This window comes from Sturnus vulgaris, chromosome 5 (genome assembly GCF_052056855.1).
Source record: "Sturnus vulgaris isolate bStuVul1 chromosome 5, bStuVul1.hap1, whole genome shotgun sequence".
Lineage (NCBI taxonomy): Eukaryota > Metazoa > Chordata > Aves > Passeriformes > Sturnidae > Sturnus > Sturnus vulgaris.
The window spans coordinates 41,867,665-41,890,700 of NC_142247.1; the positions used below are offsets into that span (position 1 = coordinate 41,867,665).

A 23,036-nucleotide genomic window follows, 5' to 3' on the forward strand; every position below is an offset into this window, starting at 1 on the left:
TTGGAAATTGTTTAGGCTGGGTCTTTATTATGGGGTTTTTGAAGGGCTTTGATAGATACACAGATGGATATTCTCCTATTTATCTGTTATAGTGCACTTCACAGAGCAAACAATTCTATCAATCTGTGGTCTTTTTCTTGACTTTCCTAATGCAGTTCTCTATGCTTAGCTTTACTCTCAAGGTGAACTAAAATTTTTATAAAATAAAATCTCAACTGGCATCTGTTAGTGCTGAAAATATAAATTGTTCTGCTGTTCTGTTAGTGACTTGTGAAAAGGTAAGGAGCCTTTTGGGTCATGCACTCCTGGTTCTTTCTGGTCTCCTTAAGCCTCCATTGTACCTTAATTAATGTTTCTTTGTTTTTTGGGGTTTTTTTCCCCTAGCATGATCCATTATTGTTAAATACATTAAATGATTTTGGGCACTCTACCATCCTGGACCTACATACAGGTGTCCAGGATAGTCACAAAACTGGGAGTCTTAGAATGACTTGAAGGGAGGGAATGTAGAAGCCTAGAGTTTTAAGCTCTTTCTTTTCCTAAAGCAGAAGAAAAATAAAATAGAATCACTTTGAAAAGTGCCTCTGGATCTCCTTCAGCATTTTTACAGCATTCTTGTGGTTCAGTATTCTGCAGGTGATACCCTGATGTTCTTCAGCTTTTCTGTAAATAGCAATCTGCATTTCTTTCATCAGCTTGGAAACTACTCCACAATCCTCTCTAGAAAGAAGAAAATCCACTTTCACTTATATGTCTACCACAAACACAAGGTCCTTCTAGGTGTGAGGAGAAGAAGGCTCACATCACTCTTAGAATCTCTATTATGGTAACAGAGAAGAACAAAGGAAAGCCCATAGAGTTCTTCTTCTTGGGTATGATCCTCCCTTACAGTGTGAATATAAGTGTTTCAAGTCCAGCTTCTTCAGGCACACCTTTAGTCAGACTCTAGACCCTCATTATCTCATATTATAGGAGCACATTTTGGTTTTATCTTGGCATCTCTCTACTCCATAGGCTTTTCTAGATCTTTCTTAAGTCTTTTTAATCCTGGAAATATATTTTCTTGGCCTTTTGCATTTTATTGCCAGCGTTGACAATTTGCCTCTAGCCAAGCAGCCCCATCATGAGAGACAGTGTTTTTGTTAGTCTGCAGGTCAGGCTCTGATCTCAGTCATGACTCTGGAAAGGACAAGTTTAATGAAGGTTAAAGTCCATCCCATCATCTTCTTAGACTGTTCTTAAAGAGCTTCTATTCAGCTATTCTGACTCCACTCCTTCAAAGTGAGAATTCTCTCAACTTCAGAGAGAGTTGAAGGGTACCAGTACCTTCCAGACATGGCATTTTCATTTTTATTTAAAGGAAAAAGAGAAATATTTACTCATAAAATTTGACCGTATTTTAGCTGTGATAGAATTTGAAACTGAATAATTTATAAAATTTTGTAAAGCAGTAAGTTCTGTGCATTCTCAGCATAAACAGGATTCAGAAAAAAAATCAGATAGAATTAGTCTGTCCAGTATTCTCCTACCTAGGTATTTTCTTTACAGAACATTTATGGAGGTACAGTTGAGTTCTATGACATGAGCACTTCAAAAATAGATCTGACATAATAACTCCTATTTCAGAAATATTTGCCAGTGTCAAATGCTTGCTCGTGACACTGAAAATTTTGCTGAGTCAAGTTGACTCAATCACTGGGATTATTCAGAAATCATTTTTAACATCATGTTATAATTTGTATTATAGAAATTGTAGCATTGTATTTTAATTTATACTTTTCCCCTTAAAATCTGACTTGGTACACCTTCAGCCTGTCTTCAAGTTTGCAGTCTGCCTTTAGTTGCTGTTTCTTCCAGACAGAAAGAAACTCAGAGAATGCAATTGCCTGACTGTGCTACAGCCAACTCATTAATAGATTTCATGCCCATGGGAAGCTGAATTTACTCAGGTATGATGAGAACAAGACTGAAGACATGTAAGAATATGGTAAGAACAAGAAACTCTTTAATTTAGGTAAAAATCACTTTTTCAAAAGTCTTCTTTCAGTACAATAAAGCTGCAAACAGAATTATTTTTAATCTTAAGGAAGATTAAATTAATAATAACTGTAGAAATGAAAACAGAATATTCCAGTCATACATTAAATTAATTCTGGCACAAAGTGTTTTGTTCTCTAGATGATAATAGAATAAATAAAAATCTATCCACAGCTGGATTTGTCTAACAATCTCATTTAAAGTATAAATACATTGTCTTTCAGAGAAGGATTTATACACCCTGCTGCCCTAAGCTTTTTAAGTACTTCTATTACTAAATATAAGAATAGGGTTTTATCATTTTCCTAATGGTCTTCTTTATTAGTTTCTTTTTTTTAAAATAGATATGTTATAAGATGGAAGATCCCTCACTTGAAGATCTTACAGTTAATGGATGTGATTTGTCACTTTGCTGCAAACAGTCAAATCATCCCTCCAAGCAAGGTCTGGAGAACAGCTGATTTCATCTTCTCTTACAGTACTAGAACCTGACATATACTGAATAGAACTTCTAATAGTCACATCAGAGGTATTTCAGGTGCTTACCATTGGCAAAATAATAAAGACCACTGGCAAGTGAAATTCACAACCCTACTGGAAAAAGCTCCACTTCTGATAAAGGGAATCAAAACTCTGGCTATGCTTGTCGCCCTTTGTGGTTTCTTTTTTTTTTAAACTCTTAGCTTGTTGCCCAATAAAGTTGCTCTGAGGGCTGGCCTTCAAGCTGATGGTGTTCTTTACAGCTCCAGCTGCAGTTTTGTGGTAGTGTTTCAGCACTGCATGGGATAAAAAGAGTCCTCCGATTCAAGCATGTGGAAAGGACATACACAATGTAAACCCACAACATATCTACTGCACACTAAAGGGGTTGCCACATGGTAGCAGCAGTCTGCCAAATCCTCTGAACTTTTGGCATTTAATAATAGGGACACCGCAATAAAAGAAAAGCAAGGAAGGAAATTATTAGAGAGCTAGGAAAAGTGACTTATGGCACTTTTTTCGGGACAATCTCTTTTTCCCACTTCATTAATGCAATGATGATTGGATTCATAGAGGCTTAGCTCAGAGTACATCCGTTGGACAATAGCTGCTCTTTATTTATCTCTGTTCTGTGTATCACTGAGTACAAAGAGAAGTTAACACTCTTGTTACATTCCAGCCTCTCACCTCAGCCCCAGAGCCTGGAATTTTCTTTCCCACAGTTTTACTTCAATTAGAAAGGATATGCTCAAGTGTTGCCCTTGTTCCCATTTCAGAGGAATGGTCTCTAGGACCTGCAGCAGCCTCCAGTAAGAAAGACAAATTGAGCATAGTAACCCTCAGGGAACTATTGATCTCAAAAGGAAAACATGGGAAAAGCACACATGAAAATCTTTTATGAGTAGTATTTTTTTTAAAAGTGAAGAAAAAAGTAGCTTATATATTCAAATATGAGGGTATATAACTAGCTGAGTGAGAATTGATTAGTAACTGTTTATCTAGTAAGTACATATTAGATTTTTTTTCAAACATAATTAACAGAAATTGTCAGACTTTGATTTATTTTTTGTACTTTTACAATTTTTTTCAAAAAAAAGTATCTCTTAGGATGATGAAAGTAACACCACAAAGTAAGGTTTGAATAAACCTCGTATCTTTATGACACTAATCCCAAAACAGCACATACAATTGTTATTATTGGCACTGACTCAACTGACCTTGCTGAATTCTGTTTTAGCTTATACGGCTGTATATCCCATGAATTCCAGGGAAGTCATCTGACTTTTCTGACTTCTTTAAATTTTAAAATTGTTACATGGAAAGCTGCTGATGTTAATGGAATCAGCTCAGACTTAAATAAGTGTTGGCAGAGTGTGCTGTTATAAAAAAAAGGTTTTCATGATATTGTATGAAATTGATCTCTAAATACCTCAGAACACGAGGTTCAATCTCCTTAATTCATTTGTATTTATATTTTCCATGTTTTCCCTCTGAAAAACCTTTCAAAACATTTGCACATTAATTTTTATGTCCTGCTCTCCCTTCAGCTCATTCTCTTTGTCCCTTTCTTTTCCATGTCACTCCACTCCCGAACATTAGTGTAAACTTTTTTCTCTATACACTCTTTCTCCAGTTCTAATGGCTTTTTCACTTTTTAAAAAAATCTTCTTCCACCTTACCGGGTGAAATTCTTTTCCCAGAGCTCTTCTTTTGTCAAAATGACTGTTTCTGCATCAGCTGCAGCATCATAAGCAAGCATCTCCCACTAGACCAGAATTATCATTCCACAGCATTTTATTTTTTGAGTGAAGTTTTAGGAAAGAAAGGACAATGTTTGTTGTTGAGAGGAAGGTATATTATCCATCAAACCACACTAACCAACCTCTCTACATGTTCTCACGCACTAGTTCTACCAGGACTGGCCTGGACCAGTTAAACTCAATTCTGCAATGGAGGCAAACAGCAGAAGTGTTTGAACTTCAGTAACTTCACCCTCTTAATTGTCCGGAAATATTTTGAGTTATGCCTTACGGTCTCTCTTATATGAGAGACAGTCAGATGGAATTAATTTATATGATCTCTCCATTTATGAATAGTCAAAGAAAATTGATTAACTGTAGTATTCTGCTGGTTCTCCATAAGGAAAAAATGTAGATAGCAACAGGCATATCACCAGGGAGTCGTGAAATATTTATAAATCACCAGGGAGAATAGAAAATAAAACTATTTTGACAAGTACTTGTGAAAAATTAAATTCATTCCAACACTGGAGATTGGAAACAAGACTTATTCAGGTTAATGGAAAAAATTATCAACTAACAGCTGTACAAAACCACTCGAAAGGGATTCAATATATGTGTCATCTTATGGCACGTGAACAAGACCTTAGAAAAGTAAAGTAGATATTTGTAAATATTTTTCCATAAACAAAGCTCTTCCAAAACTAAAATAATTACTGAATCATTTTGGTTACCCATCAGAGGTGGTATGTTATACGTTTCCAGAGAGCTGACGTGGATTACCTATGGCAAGAGGCAAGCTGATTTCAGCCAAGTAATTCTGTATTTCCAGTAATTGCATCCTGGAAATCAAAAATCTAATTTCAGCAAACACTCTCCAGCGATGTATTTGGTGTTAAGTCAACTTTCTGACTTCAGAAAACCAAAGGGATACAGATTTTACTAATGAACTTTTTTTACTAATGAACAGTTCCCAAAGGTTCAGTATGTAAAATCCTCAGCCATAAGGATCGTTTGCTGGAGCATTGTGATCTTTCCTGGTACCCTTTAACAATACTACAATGTCTTTGTGATGCATCATATTTGAAAACAGTATTTCCATTAAAGTCTGTGGCCATGACTTATTATTTGTATTTTCTGAGAAGTAAGAACCCTGCCTGAATCAGTGTTTCCCCTCCACTCTCCAGCCTTGATGGGCACCACAAATTCACAGGATAAAGCATTTATTTTTCACCTGTACAGTCCAATTTGAAAAGAAAAAGCATGCAAAGAGCAGAAAGGTACTACCATAATTTTTACCGATAGCACCACAGAGATTTTAAGTAGGAGTCTTCACCAAAAGGTTTATTTTTAAGAGGCCAATGCTAAGTAAGACCCTGTCACTTTGGAGCTCCTCCATAGGGAATACTGGCTGTAGATAAATAAGTACTGTCACACGACAACTCATCTGATCTATTCTAACTGTCTGTATAATGAGAAAATGAATCTGTACCTATAAATAGTGTCCAGTTCAGATTAGCATCCTGACAGTGACTCACTCAGATTTAAAAGTCAATCTTTTGATCTGTGTTAGGACCGATTAGTCTTGTCACTGGTCAGTTGACAAGGCTGTACAGCACATCTAAATCAGAGCCACAAACTGAAAACAAATTTCTGATGCATCATACCCAAGGCTTAACTGTGGGAGCAAACTCTGAATGGCAATTTCTAAAGATAAATTATGTTCTCTGGGCTAGAAAAAAGTGAATATCTAAATAAGCAAGGATAAGGAAATGCTTCCTGATTTATATCTTTCCATTTGAAAAGCTCTTTTCCTTTTGTCAGGCTGGCATGTGCATTTCTTCTTTTGTGCCAAGCAAGAATTTTCGGAGTTCAGAACATAAATGAAAGGTCACAGAAGTATAGTTTGCTTGCAAATCTTCAAAGGAAAGAGGCTGCTAATCACTACAGATGAAGTCTAGCATAGCAGAAAAGCTTGAAATAGCTTCTTCAGAGAATGTTTTAACAATCAGACGCTTTTGGGGAGGGGGGAGGAAAGTAAGCACACAATTGCAACCTTTTTCTAATAATTACTACCAGCAGCTGCAATACCAGTTTTCCTCAGAAGCATGCTATATTAAGAGTTAAAGACAGTATCAGAGGAAAAGAGCATTAATGTTATTCAAAATTGAGTTGGTTCTTTGATTTCCAATATTTTTCACTTGTTGAAATAATAAATTGCTATTTTTTATCCTTCCTTTTATGATAGGTTGTTTTGTGGGGTTCTTAGGTTCTTTGGTTTTTTTGTTCTTTTGGGAGGGTGCTGTTGTTTTGTCTTTTTGGTTTTGTTTTTGGTTGGTTGGTTTGGTTTGGTTTGGTTTGGTTTGGTTTGGTTCATATCTGGAACATTTACCAAAAAAAAAGAGTTAAACTTGGAGATAGTTCAAAAGGCTTTAAGGCCAGGTAGCCTCCCACTCCCTATCTTTTGCTAAGCAGGATGCAAGACATACATCAAAGCCTCCGTGGATGAATGTGGTAACTGTTACCTTGCACTCTACATGCTAAGAGAGACCTAGATCCAAAAAGGAACTTGGGCACTGAACTATGTGAAAACTTCTCAGCTGCTGACTTTGCCCTCATAGGCTTCAGCATGTTTCCCAGAGTGTAATTCAGGGTGGTGAGTCCAGCCCTTGTCCTCAGAGACAATGCAGAGCAACATCAAAACCTGCAAAGTGGTGCCTGGCCCCATCCCACTACTGCCAGCCTTCCTGGCCCTCAGCCCTGGCTGCACAATGGGCACTCCAGAAACACCACTTTGGTGCTTCTGATGCTTGAAGTAGGGAAGGGGAGAGAGCATTTTTTTAAGAATTAAAAAATAAAGCCACAGGGAGGAGGTTGATGGCCTTTTATATGGCATCATGATGCAGAATCTTAACAATTATGGGTTACAGCCTTTCAAGGAGGACATTGGAAAAATTAGATTCATTTCTGCTGAAATGCAGAAAAAAATATTTAGGATTCAATAATTTTTCTGCTATTGTATATTGTTTTACTATATTATTTTTTTATTTTCATGCTGATTAGCAACTGTTATTGCAATAAAATATATAACTTGAAGCATAATAAAAGTAAATTATGATGTTTTATTGTTGGCAACAGCTGACTTCTTCTGGAATGGATAACTGAGAAGCAGTTGTAAATACCAACGGATAGATTTTTTTACTTGTTAGAAAGAATCTAATTATTTTTTATAACAGTGAAAGCTGAAAGCCTATATGGAAGGCAGGAAAAGGAAGCAGAAGTCCTTCTTTCTTAGATATTTAGATCTGCAGTGAATAACAACGGCTAATTTTTGTTTTCTTGATGAATCAAAGCCAACCAAAGACAATTAACTCTGCTCAGACTAGACTGAAATAAGAAAAGGTCATAGAAGAATAACAAAGATCTTCAAAGCTGCTGAACAACTTTCCTATGGGAAACAACTAGGCAGACAAAAACTTTCAGACTGGATATGACCAAGGAGTGATATGGATGTGGACTACAAAACTTTAAGAGGCCTGGATAAGGTGAATAGGGAATGACTGTTTGTTGCTTTTTCTTGTACAGAGCTATGAAGCCTCAGATGAGGGAGAGAGGTTCACAGCAAACAAGGAGCTCATTCTTCCCTCTGCTCACAGCTCTGTGGAGCTGGAGGACTTGGTGCTACAAGATGTTGCTGCTGATAAAAGTCTGCAACTTCTCCAGGGAAAGTGAACAAAGAAAACACATCTCAGTTGAGGCAAATGAAGAAAAAGGTGTCTTTGACAAGTGATAACCTGATCCACAAATGGGTGGCAGGCAGGAAAATATTCTGGGGAGTTACTACTGCTTTCCTAACCTGTTTCTAATCTCCTCGGACACCTGCTACTGTTGGAGGTGGGCTATGGAGCTGGATGAGCCTGTGGTCTAATTTGTCATGGTTTCAGGGTTTTGTCAATGAAAGCTGTACACAGTTCTTGGCAATAGGAAGAGAACCCATAGCTTCTTTACTTCCCTGTGAGTGTTCTACATGTAAGTGTGGAACCTTGGTCACTCCTTCTCACTTTAAATGTGTGCTGAATTATTGTCCTGACCTCTTGAGTCAGCAAAGATGATTGATGAGTAATTATCTTTTATCATCTCAAGTCTCATATGGAAAATAAGGCAGATTTGTAAAAAGTATTTTGCTCTTTTTCAGTGTCTTTCTAAACAGAGTGTAAAATAAATGAAAAATTTCTAGATGACATTTTTCCTAAGTTGGAGAGAACTCTTAGAGGCACTTCAGAAACTGATTTAATAGAACCAACGGATATTCTAAGGCCCAATATGCCAAGATCACAATGCATTAAAAAGTGTTTTTGCAAGAACTGTATTACAGCAGAAAATGTAGTTCCCATAAGATCACTTAATATAATCACAAAAAATTGCTGTTTTTCCAGTCATTAACATAATCAGTCACCGTGGGGAAAACATAGATGTTCTAATTTTGTTTATCATCAATATGACTGAAAAAAATTCTTCCACTGATTTTGGCATCTTGAATATGCTGGCCATTGAAAAATGCATTCACAGTGGTCATTTAAGAAATTTTCGTAAGGTTTCTAATGCAATTATGATATATTTATGATATATAAATCTGTATGACCACTTTCTGGGACTTTGATTTCTCTTCTGATAGAATTTTCTTTCCATAATATTTTACTAAAATTAAAAATCCAGAGAAAAGTTTTAAAGAGCAATAAATACTTGAGATTTTAGAGAGGGAGCTACAGGGAAAAAATTATTGGAAAGTCATTACATATAGAAGAAAACTAATTCCAGCAAATTCACCCAAAGTCGTTCTGCCTTGTTTTCCTTCACCTTGCCTAGGAAGAGTGACCAGTTTTCAGTGATTATGGCAGCATAGATACATGGGCAGCATCTTTCACCATTTTGTTACCAGTTGGGTATTTCTCAACTAAACTATGTGGCAGCATATCTCATGCAAAATTCCTGCTGTAGCATGAAGAACTTGAAGAAGAAGTACATCGCCATGTGGGAGGCCTGGAAGAGAAAAGCAATCACAGGTATTATGCAGGCAAATACCTGCAGCAGGAGTTAAGGGCACACTTTGGCATCCAATGCTGATCATGTTCACAGGTGTTGGCCCTTCTCCTCTATGTAAGAAAAAAAAGATTTTGCAAATTAGAGGTGCTGATTAAGGACAATCTCTTAGTCTCTCAAAAGACATTACACATATAATCTGTAGGGTTTATGCTATTGTAATATATAAATATTATGAAAATTCATTGTCCTCTTTCATACATTTTGGTGAGGAAGGTCATTGTGTGCTTTCGCAGTAGATAAAAAACTATTTTCTGAAAGCATAAAACTCTCATTTCAGCATTCTTAATCCGTTTACATTTACAGACCAAGGATTTGAGGACAATCAAAAGAAAAAATAATGGGACAAAATAATGTAAGGAAAGAGATACAGAAGGATTATTAATCAACTATCTGAAATTTGCAAGAGGAAATTCATTCAAAGGGAGGATTTTGGAGAGACAAAAGTGGTCTAAGTCCACAGTGATTTTAAGATTATTGCCATGAAAGCAAATCAAGATTCAAGCTAAGAACAATCATAGATAAAGGTCAAACATAACTTTCTTTCCCAGTGCAGACATCTGTTGTAACAGAGGAGACCATACAGCATCTGAGCTACCAATATGAGTAGTTTTTGTGAGGTTTTATAGATACAAAAAATATATTAATCTTGACATCATGAAGGTAAACTGTCTGAAACTCTCTCCAGTTCTGCAGAATTAGAATGCATTTCCTCAGTTTTGAATTTAGAAATCCCTTTTCTTTGCAGCTGCCTGCAATACTTGCTCATGATCTCTGCTATATCATAGTTTTAATCTTTCAAAGATTTCCATTGTTTTAAAATAATGCTATTTTTATTTTCCATTCTGTTTCTGCTGAAGTATTTCATGTGTGCAAATCTTTCAGCTGTTCTTTGTACCCCTAATTAAACCCAAAACTGTTACAAGAAATTGCCTCACAAGCAGGTCACATTTTGCACAAACATCGCAGCTCCGTGGGTGGTTGTTTGAAGTACATATTTGCTATATCTTGTAATCTAGAAATCTCATTCCATGTCCTCAGCAGCAGTGTAATATCCCTCTATTTATCATTTCAGCAGTATCAGTCTTTTGCTATGTATCCTTACCATGCATTTTTACTGCTATTTCTGGTTTGAGTATCTTCTCCAGGAACCTTTGTACTTTACAGTGCAAAACTTCAGATGAATATGTAATCTTTCAAAGAGAGAGCCTAAAATTCAAATTCACACATAAGAGGGCATAATTATCTTTGTTGTACTCAAATTCTCAGACTACTGAGTAAATACACATTTCCCTGATGGGTGCTGGAATGACTTCCTAACAGTTTCTCAAACATGATGCCTGGATAATAGTGATACTAAAGCCAAAACTGAAGGCTGACTTTAGATACAAAGCTGGACCTTTTATCAATTACCTACTGGCAGGAAGACAGGGTCAAAAGAGCTTCTGTTGAAGTGTGTCTTTGTTTTGGGCTTAGCCATGCTGAAGTGTGCCAATGCTTTGACACAAAAAAAAGGATAATTCTTCCAATAATGCAATTCCATGGCCATTGTCATAAAGTTAAGAAGGGTTTTGTGCTAGTGAAAAAGTTATAATATGTGATTTCTATTATCTTGCTTTAAGTTTACATGGGAATAGAACTTACTAGCCTTTAACCTACGCCTACTCCCGCCACAAAGTAATGGGTTCACATTAAGTAAATGCCAAAGAAAACTCCTAACATCTTTCTGAACAGATGATGATTTATTTTTTATTCCTAAGTTTACTTTCTACGTTTTCTTTTGCATGATTTTGTCTCTTTTTAATCTTCTTGGATGACAAACCAGTCCATTCCCATCATTGCAGTTAACCAAGTCATCAAACCAGTGACCTGCCCTTAGTCTGACAGTTCCCATTCCCTTGCTTCATTTCCCACACTGTTCATAAGATAATAAATTTTGTTTATAATTAAATAATTCCTGAGTGAAATTCATAAGCAATCATTTTAGCAGGTATCCTCTCTTCCAGAGGAATATCTTGTCATCAATCTACAAAACTGTGCTCACTCCTGCTGCCATCCACTACTACAATGAATTGTGAATTCTTTATCAGCAGAGTGGCACTGCTTCACAAAGAAATAGAGAATAAATCCCCTTCACAATAATTAGGAGGGGAGTTCTGGATCTGAATGCTCTCAAGTTGAGGACAAATATATTAGGTCAGTTCTTTGTCTTCTGCAAGTATGTTAAGGAAAGGAATGGCTGATCAATGAGTTTTAAAGAAACCATGTAGAAAACACGATGGAAGAAGTTACACAGAGTATAGACAACAAATTCCAGCCCAGAACATCACCCTACAGCCCCAAATCAGGTACCAAAGTACCAGAGGACAAGGATCTTCAAAACACCTCTAGCTTAGCATTCGAGGGACTTCATTTTGATTGTCCTTGTACTTGATTGTCCTCAGGCAGGGCATATGGTGCTCCAAAGGCTCACTCAGGCATAACCTCTCTGTGTTGTGCAGTCCTGCTCACTATCATCTGTATTAATCTTAATAATTAAAAATTGAAAATAGTATCAATGTTTTATCAAATGAATTCAAGTCTATTCATCACATAAGAAATACTTTGCATTAATAAAGTAAGCTGTCAAGTACCAGCCAATCCTTATCTTCTGAGTCACATCCATTAAGATACACATAATTTACTGCATCATTCACTTTCGGATCAAGGGCTTGCTCAGTCGGCCATGACTTCCTTCTCCTTCAAAAAGTTGTAGTGTTATCTGCAGATCTACCCGCACAAAACCCAGAGAACTGACATGTTCATTGATCATCAGGCTGATATTTAATATTTTGTCTGCCTTTTCTCTCCTTTTTCTTTCTTTTCAGTGGCAGTTACTGTTAGTTTGACTTTCCTCTTCAAAACAACCACGTTATGCAAATCAGGGAGTTTGTGGCTTCAGCAGCTCTTAATGTTAAATGGACTGAAATTTCATGTTGATTCTATATCCCATCTTTTCCTCTTTGTGAAAAGAATAAGCTCTTTTTTTTAAAACAGAGAAGAAGAGGAGGAAACACAGGTGCTAAAAGATTAAATGCTGGGCACTGAGAGAAATTTAGGAGAGCTGCCAAAGGTCATGGCAGTAATGCAGTAATGCTCAGGAACGTGCATCTGCTAAATCCTAGTGCAAAGTCTGCTGGCGATCTTTTGTTTTCCTCACAGAAGGGGATGGGTTTCAAAGCCTCCATCAGGGGAACCTGACACCCTGCTACAGTCTGGGTGCTGCACCCTTATGTCTGCCTTCCAGTGGTTCAACCACTTGAAATTTGGATATTTCAGAAAATCCTTTTGAAAGAAAGGTGTCATAGCTCCCAGAAACAGGATACCAGTGCTATTGCTGATTTAAATGCAAACCATTGTGCTGTCAATGCCTATAGTTACCTGCTTTAATGTTTTGAGTTTTGGCCTTCCCTTTCCATTTGTATGAATATCTTTGATCTGAGTTAATACCTTCATTTGGAGATTTAGACAGCTGTAGTGTACATACAAGGGATGGCATTGTTTCCATAATGATGGAAGTTTCCTTACCTGATGTTTCATTTTATCTTGTAATTTAGTTAAATCAGGAGTTCTTATTCTCTTGAATCACCTTCTGCTTGACAAAGACAGTTTGCATCAAAAGAGCAAAGGCAGAGTGTTTTTACCTTCAGAACTCTGCTTCTGTCACTTTGATTCAATTATCTCTCACAATTTAAAGTACATCTAAATAGATATTTCAGGTGGCTATAAAATTACAGAACAATAGAAAAATACAGAAATTTCAGCATATTTGTTGCATTTTGTGTTCAAATTGGCTGCAAATGAAGCTACCATTTTACGACTTGATATTTCTGTGTCTGAAATAATTACTACATACATTCAGAAAATTTAAACTGCGACCAAAGGACCACATCATCACAGACAGCTCCATCACCTTTTGTGAACAAGTGTGATACTTAGCACATCAGCGGTGATTAGATCAACTTCTCAGAGTATTTCTGAATAACAAAGGCTTGTTCAATCAAAATAAATTACTGCTTTGGGGCTACTGCTGAAAAGAGAACATATAAGCAAAAGAGTTGCACTGTTTAGATGCCTTGGGATGTTTTATTTATAAGTTAAGGTACCGTGACTAGCAGTGCTTATTCAGAAAATGCATCAGAAATCTCAAGGTCAAGGATTCAGTTAGAAAATGCCACCAAATGCCATTGTGACAACACATTAGGAAATAACTTCAACAATGTTGTAATATACTCTGTTCCTATGCATCTGTAGTCTCACCCAAGGGATAGAACAGCCACTAACATCAGACAGGCAGCTATGGAAAGCATCCTCTGACATTTAGCATTCCATGCGCAGCTCTAGGCTCCATGCAAGAGTTAAAACTCTGCTCTGAAGAGATATTTTGATTTCCTTATGAACATTTCATTATATTATAGTACCATACATGCGTCACAAACAGTAAATAACTTTTCTCAAACACTTTAGAAAATGAAAGAATCATTTATCTCCAAATGGGGGGGAAGGCAGAAATTAAAGGAAACATTCTCCATTTAATTTAGGTGCAAAATCTGATCCTTACCATTGAATTTTCAAAAAAAAGGAAATTCAGTGTATTGCTACTTTAAATTTCAGTTCATGGCTCATACTTTGTAGAAGATAAGGTCTCATAAAAGCTTTCCTTAAAAGGGAGGACACACTTGTAAAAAATCTGTTTGTAAATGCCTTGACAAATTTCCTACACAGGAATTTTATACTGGAGGCAAGGAGAGAATCTAGTCCCACAGAACTCAGTTGCTGCAATTCCACATTTTACAATTCTGTATTCAACTGTCTGAAACAAAAGACCATTTTTCCTTTCTCTATGGATCCCTCCATCATAAGAACAGATCACAACACAAAGCCTCTTTCACTATACAGTTCTTAAGTCTTCCTCAGAACTCTATCCATCCTTCACATTTCCTGTGGGAAAATAATTAATAAAGGGCTGTATAATAACAGCAACACAGAAGAAGATTGAATTGAAGTTGCACAGGGAATCTCAGTTTCAGTATCTTTCTTCTTGCATAAGATTCTTTTATGCACTTTCTAGCCAGCAATTTCCTTGGGTTTAAGAAAAGCAGGCATAGACCCCAAAAATTCCTTAACATGGAATTGCAAATTATGTCCACACATAACCTCCCTACATACATAGCAGGATTAAGAGCAGGCTGAAGGCTGGGAAAGCCACGCCTGGGCTGCCCACATTATTTACTGTAGACTGTTGTAGCTTGGCTGAGAACATTAAAACTGCTTAGAAAAAGCCAGCCTCAGGGTATCTGCTAGTGGATGGGGCTGTAAGTGTGCTTGGCTCAGAATATCCTGACCCTCATGAACGGGGTAAAAGAGACCTTGGCTCTACTCTAAAGCATTTAGAACACCCAAGCCTTCTTTTCTTTTGGGAGGTCTCTGCAGTCATTTTCATGTACAGCTTTCAGACAGGCCTGATTTTCATAAGCAGTTCTGAAATATCAGGAATGCCTCAGCTTTTAAAGGGAAGTATTCATGTTTTTGTCTGTTGCTATTCCTACTAGGTTTTTGCCCTGGAAACCCACCCTTTATCCATTAAATTAAATCATATCTAAAACCCCATATGATAGTCTTTTGCACATTTCCCACTAAAATATACCAGAATAATCTAGTGAATATAGTACATCTAGTAAATTCTGTTTAGTCTACTGTGCTTACTAAGAGATACAAAATATACATCTATGGAACAAAGTTGTATGATGTACTAATTATGAATCCTGAAAAGAAGCACATTCATTTTAAGAGCCTATTAATAGAGATTTGTTTTTATTCTGAATGTTTTTATAGATAACTAAGCCATTAAAAGGAAAAAAACTGCAATAAATTATGCCCACATTCTGATTCCTATTAGTACTGTCGTGCAAATTTTAACACTCCAGTACAATGATCTGTCTGTAGCTGAGATAAGCAGCTCCACATGAATGTAGGTATCCAGTGCAGAGATCTTGCCATGAAGAGCTAACAAAGAGCCCTGGAAAAGTCCTTCTGCCTCAGATGTCCAGGGTAACCAGAGACAGGTCAGAGATATCCTCTGAAGTGTGCATGTATATGTGTGCCTGTATGTGCAGCCTCTACTGGAATCTGATTGTATGAATTGTATCAATCTGATGTTCTAGGAATAAAGAATGCATATTGAATTCTTTAATAGCAAGCATGTGTCAATGTGCTTTTAAAAACACACAACACCATGAATGAGACACAATTTTCAGTTTCTCCTCCATATGTGTATCTCTGGAAAGCCACAGTTCTTCAGACTTTAGTGCACCTTGTTCCAGTGCACTCTGTGCCTATACAGGTCTCTCTGATAACCTTTGTGGTTAGACTCCATGGCATGTAAAATCAAATGCCCTTCCCACACACATACTTTTTGTGAATTTGTCTGTCTGGCTCTGATTTTACCTCAACATTCTTTCACAGCCACATGATGGTCAACAACAAGAACCTCAGCATAATATGCTATTTTATTCTTTACTCAATTGTTAAAAATATGACAGGCTGGAAATCTCCTAATGCCTAAAAGCAATTTAAAACCTAGAATCAAATTTCTTGTGATGTTCTTACCTCGGATGGACAACTATGCTGATAACAAACTGAATTATGAATTGTTCTACCTGCACAAATTTCTGTCTGAAAATAGGAGTGTTATAAGGCACAGAAAATTGCTCATATATTAGAGTGAAGAACATAAAAGAGGCTAGTAAATACCAGTGGCAGATGAAGTTCTGACAGTAGAAATGCTTATTGGTTTTTTTCATTTATCATTTCTCAGCATTATAACATTAGAATAAAATTATGTTAAAAAGCAAAGACCTTTGACATAGTATTTCTACAATTATTTCCTGATGTTAGCTTAAAAGACAACAACATAAAACATAGTTGTACCACAGGGTAAGGGATTTACCTTCTATATCTGCATTGTTTTAATATACGAAGCAGAAGGGAGAAGTTTTCAAGGATGAAGTTTTCTCATTCACCTAATTCTCATTTTACAATTCATTAGAATTTTTTTTGATTCTGAACAGAGCAACACTTTTTATAGCATTTTAGGAAGAGCACTTCATCTGTTTGCTCAACTAAGCCTTAAAAGCACTAAAGACGAACCTGTCCTTTGAAGATAACAAATCACTTCACAGTTCCTGAACAGATTCAGCATCAAAAAGGTCCTCAGAGGAAAAAGTATCACCTGTAGACCAGCTGCTTTGCCAAAGACAATATACCAGTCTTCTGCAAACTTATTTTTCTTCTGCTTGCTAAGGTCTTTGTTGGGTAAATTCAAGTCAGTCAAGCTTTGGGCACAACTGGGTCTCTTCTTGCTCTGACACTCTTGAGCCCGTATTGGAGAGTTCTCAAGTGTGGAAGGGCTGAGCTCAATCAAAAAAATGAGGCAGTGACTTTATGAACCTATGTTCCTTCAGTGAAACTGGACCTCCGTCATGCAGTTTTACTTTACAGAGCTCTTTCTGTACTAGCAAGAAGGGAAAGAAATGGCAGTGCAGTTATGCAAAGCTGAATGACAGTCCCCAGCACAGGGACAGGCAAGGACGAGCACCGAAGGACCATGGCATGACTGGGATGGTTAACATTAAAAGGTCACAGTTCTGGCTTAGTGGGGCATAAGTTATTTGCTGCATAGGATGGTTCTTAGCATCAGAGAGAGGAATGGCTTCAAATAAAAGGCGAAATTAAGAAGTTAGGGTAAAATAAAAATGCATGACATGGAGAGAAGGGGGAAGGTTGATATGATGCTTTTCTCCTATTTACTGATTAAAAATACTAAAAAATCTGCTATAAATTAATGGCTGAATACACCCTTTGGCTTCTTTAGAAAACAAAGAGCATAAAATAAAATCTTAGAATCAGTTTGAATACTATAATCACATTGAGTCTGCACTCACTGTGAGATAGACCCAAATAATGCTTTTTTTCCATTAGATTGTCTTTTCTTTTAAACTGCCCTTTAATCAGCATGTTCCTTGACAGCCCACACCCCATGGTACTATATATTCCCTAAAGTATGTCAGCTGGCTCCTGCCAGTCAAGCTGGCAAGGATCTCCACCCAGCTTTCAACAGAACTGCTATTTCAGAAACGGACTGGTTTTGTTCCTTCAAGTGAATACAACAGTGGGTGAGTAAAAGTCACACTCTGAATTGATACACTGAAAATATGTTGAGAAATATTGAGTGAAATGGGGTGATGACAATTTACACAGATACAGTTTCTTATCTCTCATTTTCTCCTCCTGTATTACTCATTTCCCAATATCATTCTTTTTAAGAGCACTGTTTCCTTTCTCAGATCATCTCTCTCTCCATTCCTGCCTTTCACAACACCACAGAGTATCAATCTTTCCAATAACCCCTTCTCCTATAGCAGTCATCCTCCAAAATAATCTCTCCTTCACACTTCTCCTAAAATACCTACTGAAAGCATCCAGCCCAAAGGTTTGTTTTTATCTGGAAAATTTTATTTTGCTCTACACATCCCAGCTAGAGAAGACGTACTTCCCTAACTTTGCTGTTAGAGGGATCTTTGAGTAAAGGAGAGGTAGAGGACTCTTGATCTCTAAGAGAGAGTATAATTTGATGGAGTATATTTTTTTTCCCCTTGGGAAAAACAAATAGACAAGAGTTCATTCACAGTAACATTATATCACACATCATTCTAGGACAATAAGCAACTGATTGGCTGCTTGAGGCATTACTAAAATGTCTGAGTGTGTGTTTTTGTGAAAATGTTGCGAAACAGAAAACTACTCTTTGCCTTATCTCCCGGTAGGAGATAAGTACTATCTGTATCAGGTGTCTAGCCAAGATTTAGGGCTTATGGACAGTGTGAGATGGTGAACTTTGACCTGTAGTTTTTCAGGATTTTTTAAGTAACACAGTTTAATAATTTGACAACCATTGAGCTAAAAAGCATTATTTGCAAAGTGTAAAAGCAAGTGGCTTTACAAAGGAAATGCTTGGATTAATTATATGGCCTGGTTGCAGCACATATCATAAATGATGCATGTTGAAACTTGAGTTTCCTGAAGTAGAAAATCTTTTGTTTGTCAGGCAACCATGCCATGGCCAGAGTCTGTTCCACTGCCCCAGACAGGTGCAGGATGGCCAAGGGGCACCGGGCCAGGCCCAGTCCCAGGCCTCAGGCAGAACACCATGGGCAGGAAAGGGGAATCTGGCACAAGGAGTGTCAGGATTAATCAGACTTGCAGGCCCTCAGGACCCAGGAAAATTCAGTGCTGAATCTGAAGCATATTCTGACTCCGAGAAGAAAGACTTCATGTCTCCTTCCAGAAACTTCTTTCCCGCAGGAAAAAAAACCATGCCTTTTTAGCTGCCTTTGTGGGATAACTGTCATCTGAGCTATGTATCCCAGGGAAGATGCTAGAGGACCTGACCGAAAGTGCCTGGCTTAATGCAGCATCTGATGTATCCACTGGCAGGTTAGGGTGAAGATAGGTATTGCCTTCCCCCGCCATTTCAAACTGTGCTGAAGGTGGAAGGAAGGTGTACCCCTTGCTCCAAGGAGCAATTTAATGTGTTTTGGCAAGTTTTTTCAGACCTTTAGGAGCAAAATTAGGATTAAATAAAATATATCCTTAACTATGTGCAGTTCTAGATCACTCATCTCAAAAGGGTATACTAAAAACCAGTAAAAGCTAACATAAGGACAACAAATATTGTAAGTATGGAATAGTCTCCCATAGGAGCAGAGATTGAACAGATGAACAGTTGTGCTAAGCACCTCATTTAGGAGATACTTTTGGGAAGCATACCCAGATGTACTCATATATATACAGCTGGATACCAAGCGGATGGGATAGGGATGAACCCCTTAGGATCCCTTGAATTGAAATGTAGGAGCCAAGGATGCTCAAATTAAGTCAGAAGTAAGCAGTTTTAAGTTTTTAAGTGCAGGAACATTCTGGAAGACAGAATCAATTTTTAAAATAAGTTATTTCTAAAGGTCATTAAAAACCTTACTGTTCTAAGCAGGAAGAAGCACTTTTATATAAGCTAAAAATAAATTTAAACTGCTGCAATATAAAAGACTTGACTTCTGCTAAGCAGAATAAAGTAGCTTCAGATGGTGTGAACATCTGACTTCATTGATTTTGCCTTCCTTGCAAAGACATTCCCAGACGATGTCTACATGAGAAAGCTTTTTAGTGTGACAGAAACAGATGAATATATTGGAGCATTGAAACATACTCAACAGAACATACCCATGTAGGATTTGAGACTCTCCAAATGACCAACCTCTCCTTTGGATCCCCATTTCTCTGTGTGGACACGAATATGCTTGGCCTGCATCTGGAGCTTACCTTCTGGTTTTATTTCCTCCAGAAGGAATCTAGATCTGAACCAATGTACTGCAAGACATGATCTCAGACTGAAAGGAAAGTGTTAATAGTTTCTCAGCTTGCTCCCTTGAGTACCTATTACAGGCAGAAGTTCTGCAAGAGAAAAGAAAGGTTTGTCCTCATCAGCAGGGTGTAGGAGGTCAAGCAACCAGCTGACAGGAACTGGCACTAAGAGAGGAGTTAGTGGAGTTTTAATGAGTGACCAATAATCACACACGTACCTGGCTTCTGAACAGCCTTCATGATAGGAATGTAATTTTAAGCCATCTCCTTCTGAAAGATCTGAAAATTTCTAGATTCTCATTGAGGATTATACTAGTTGTCAAATTTGTAGGGAATTAAAAGTAACAGGATTTCACAGATTAAGAACATTTGCATTTCTCCCATTCAAATTGCCAATTATCTATCATCTGTGCTGAAAAAAATCAACTGAACTTAAAACCCCTTTTGTTAAGAATAGAAGAATCAGGAACTCCTCTTCATTGGTACTAGCAAATTGCTCTAAGATTTATCGGAATAGGATGGTAGCAATAGAAGTGCTTAGTAAAATGAGAGCTTAATCTTTTCCTTAAATCCAGATCAGTGCATAATGATGATCTTTTCTAAATGCAGGGGTGCAGATGTTTTACTTATACAGATTGTACTTAGGAAGCTGAGTATTGCACTCATACAAAACTCTCAGAATTCGGCTATTCATGTAAACATGAACCCTCCAAATAGCTGCTAGGATTAAGAGAATGAATTCATCCTAGTAAAAAGGATGTTTATCATATAAACACTCTAACAGCTAACCTGACTTCCCTGGTAGAACATTTCTACTCTAGGAATTTAACCTATGGGCACACATAATTAGCTCTTTCACCTTCAAGTTACTGAAAGAATGATTTGCTTAAGAAGATTAGGTTTTTTTAATGCTCAATAGAAGTACTGACAAATTATCCTAGAATGATTATAGGGGAACTCTTTCAACACCATCTTCTGATCTTTTATTTTGAAATAGCATGCCTTTCAGTCAAAAACCTTTTAATCTGACCATTTGTGTTTTTCCAAATCAGTGTTCAATTTTTTAATACCTTCTGTATTCAAGTCGTGTATGATGAGACAGTTCTCAAGGCTCTTTTCATCCACATGGATGATGACCACAATAGTTTCCTTAAAGAGAATTTTAGTGCTAGTTTATTTCTTCTGGTCATTGTAACTGCATGCAGCTTCCTGTCTGCACTGGAGCACTTTACCATGCCTGTGCTGACACGACAACCCTTTTGAACTGTGCTGTACCAAAATTACTTAAGTTAAAAATAATTTTCCAAAATGGGAGGATTTTTAAGGGCAGGTGGAAGACAGAAGAAGTGATACTGAAAAGCAAAGACAGACGAAAGTTGACTCAGTTGGGTCATGGCAGGGAAATGAATTGTTCCATCATTTTGCCTGTATGCCATAAACTTGAGATTTGGAGTAAGCACCGTAATAGAGTAAACATTGTAAAACACCTGCAGTGGCTCTGTAGCTATTGAGTGCATGAGTCTATTTCCTCATATAAAAGCTGAGGATCTAATTTTGAATTCCGGACACAGACTTACAGAGAAATCCTCTTTTTTAAGCTATAGAATTCTCTGGATCCTTCATTGCTGCACAGTTTTATACATGCATTGAAATTATGTGAGCTTTATTTCTATTTTTCCTATTCCTATAATTCTCAAGCTTGGGAAATTTAACATACTCAACTGTTGGCATCATTTGAAAAATTATGCCATAATTGTATCAACTGATGCAATAAACAGAAATCAATTTATATTATTAATTCTTGCTTAGTAAAAATGGATAGACTTTCCTACTTTAAGCTATGCTGCCATCTACAGGCAATCCAGGTTGGAAGAGGTCTCTGGGCCCTAGCTCAACTGCCTCCATAAAACAATGATAATAAAAAGAGGAAAAGTATATGTTCAATGCAATTGCTCACATGATGTTCTGTGGTGTGGGATATCCCTTTGGTCAGCTGAGATCACCTTCCCCAGCTATGCTCTCTCCCAGTTTCCTTTGTGTACCTCCTCACGGGCAGAGCATGAGACAAGAAAAAAGTACTTGACTCAGGATAATCAACTTGGCAAAAAACCCAAAATATCAGTGTTACCAACACCATTCTCATTCTCAGTTCAAACCACAGCACTGTAACAGCTACTGAGAAGAAATGAACTCTACCCTAGCTGAAACCAGGACAGCTGCTCAGAGCTTTATCCCATTTGGTCTCACAAACCTACTCAGATGGAGGCTGTACACCTCTGGGCAACCTGTTCCATTGCCTGACTGTCCTCACAGGTAAAAAGTCCTTCCTTTTAACCATTCTAAATCTGTCATTTCAACTTAGGCTCGTTGTCTCTTGTTCTGCATGAAGATCCTGGCTCCACCTTCTTGCTAACCTCCTCATAGGTACAGGTAAGCTGCTCTTGATTCCCCCTCAAACTATGTCTTCTCCAAGTTGATGAAGCTCAGTTCCTTCAGCATCTCCTCAAATGACAAGGGCTCCAGTGCCCGAATAGCTCAGAGGCTCTTTGCTGAACTCAGTCCAGTTCTTGTATGTTTTTCTTGTGCTAGGGACCAAAACTCAGTGTAAAAGTGGCCAAACAAGTGCTGAAAATTGGGATGCAGTACCTTCCCATAATCTATCGGTTGTGTCCCTGCTAACCTATTCCAGAAGGCTGTTGGTCATTCTTGCTGCCAAGGAATAGAGCTGAACAGGGCCCATGTTCAGCTGCCCACCAGGTCCCTACAGAGCTGGGCTGCTGCACTGGTGCTTCCTTCCCATAGGGTAGCACTTCCCATTTATCCTTGTTGAGTGTCATACAGTTCTCATTGGTGTCTTCCTTCAGCATATCTAGGCTGCCCCAAACAGCAGCCTGACCATCCAGAATCTCCATTTGTTCCCTTCATTTGGTGGCATCTGCAGATTCAATGAAGGTGAATTCTATCCACTCCTTCAGCCACTGACAAAGACACAAAACAGGATGGGGCCCAGAAGACACTCACTCCAGGGAGGGTGTGACCCCTTAATCACTACTCTCTGAGCCTCATCATCACATCACATTTTAACTCATCTGGTTGTCCATCCATGCAAACCACAATGTCCTAACCTAGTTTCACAAATATTGTGGTACAGTGGCAAATGGGCAAGGTAAATGATGCATTTTTTGTTCTCCCCTTTTTTCAAAAATCCACTCATTTTATCAC

The 23,036-nt window shown here is 37.6% G+C and overlaps 1 protein-coding gene across 2 annotated transcripts in view; it reads right to left on the reverse strand.

Moving 5' to 3' along the window:
• The window catches only part of ADAMTS20 (ADAM metallopeptidase with thrombospondin type 1 motif 20), a 136,330-nt gene extending 113,310 nt beyond the window's left edge, over positions 1 to 23,020 (reverse strand). The window contains exons 1-2 of one of the 2 annotated variants that reach the window (XM_088165560.1): positions 21,772 to 23,020; positions 19,773 to 19,904 (exon numbers count right to left, since the gene is read on the reverse strand). The gene's annotated coding sequence lies outside the window, so the exon portion shown is untranslated. Of the gene's footprint in view, positions 1 to 19,772 lie in introns of both variants that reach the window. The other variant, XM_088165558.1, reaches the window with a different exon arrangement.
• Between the last annotated feature and the right edge of the window lie 16 nt (positions 23,021 to 23,036).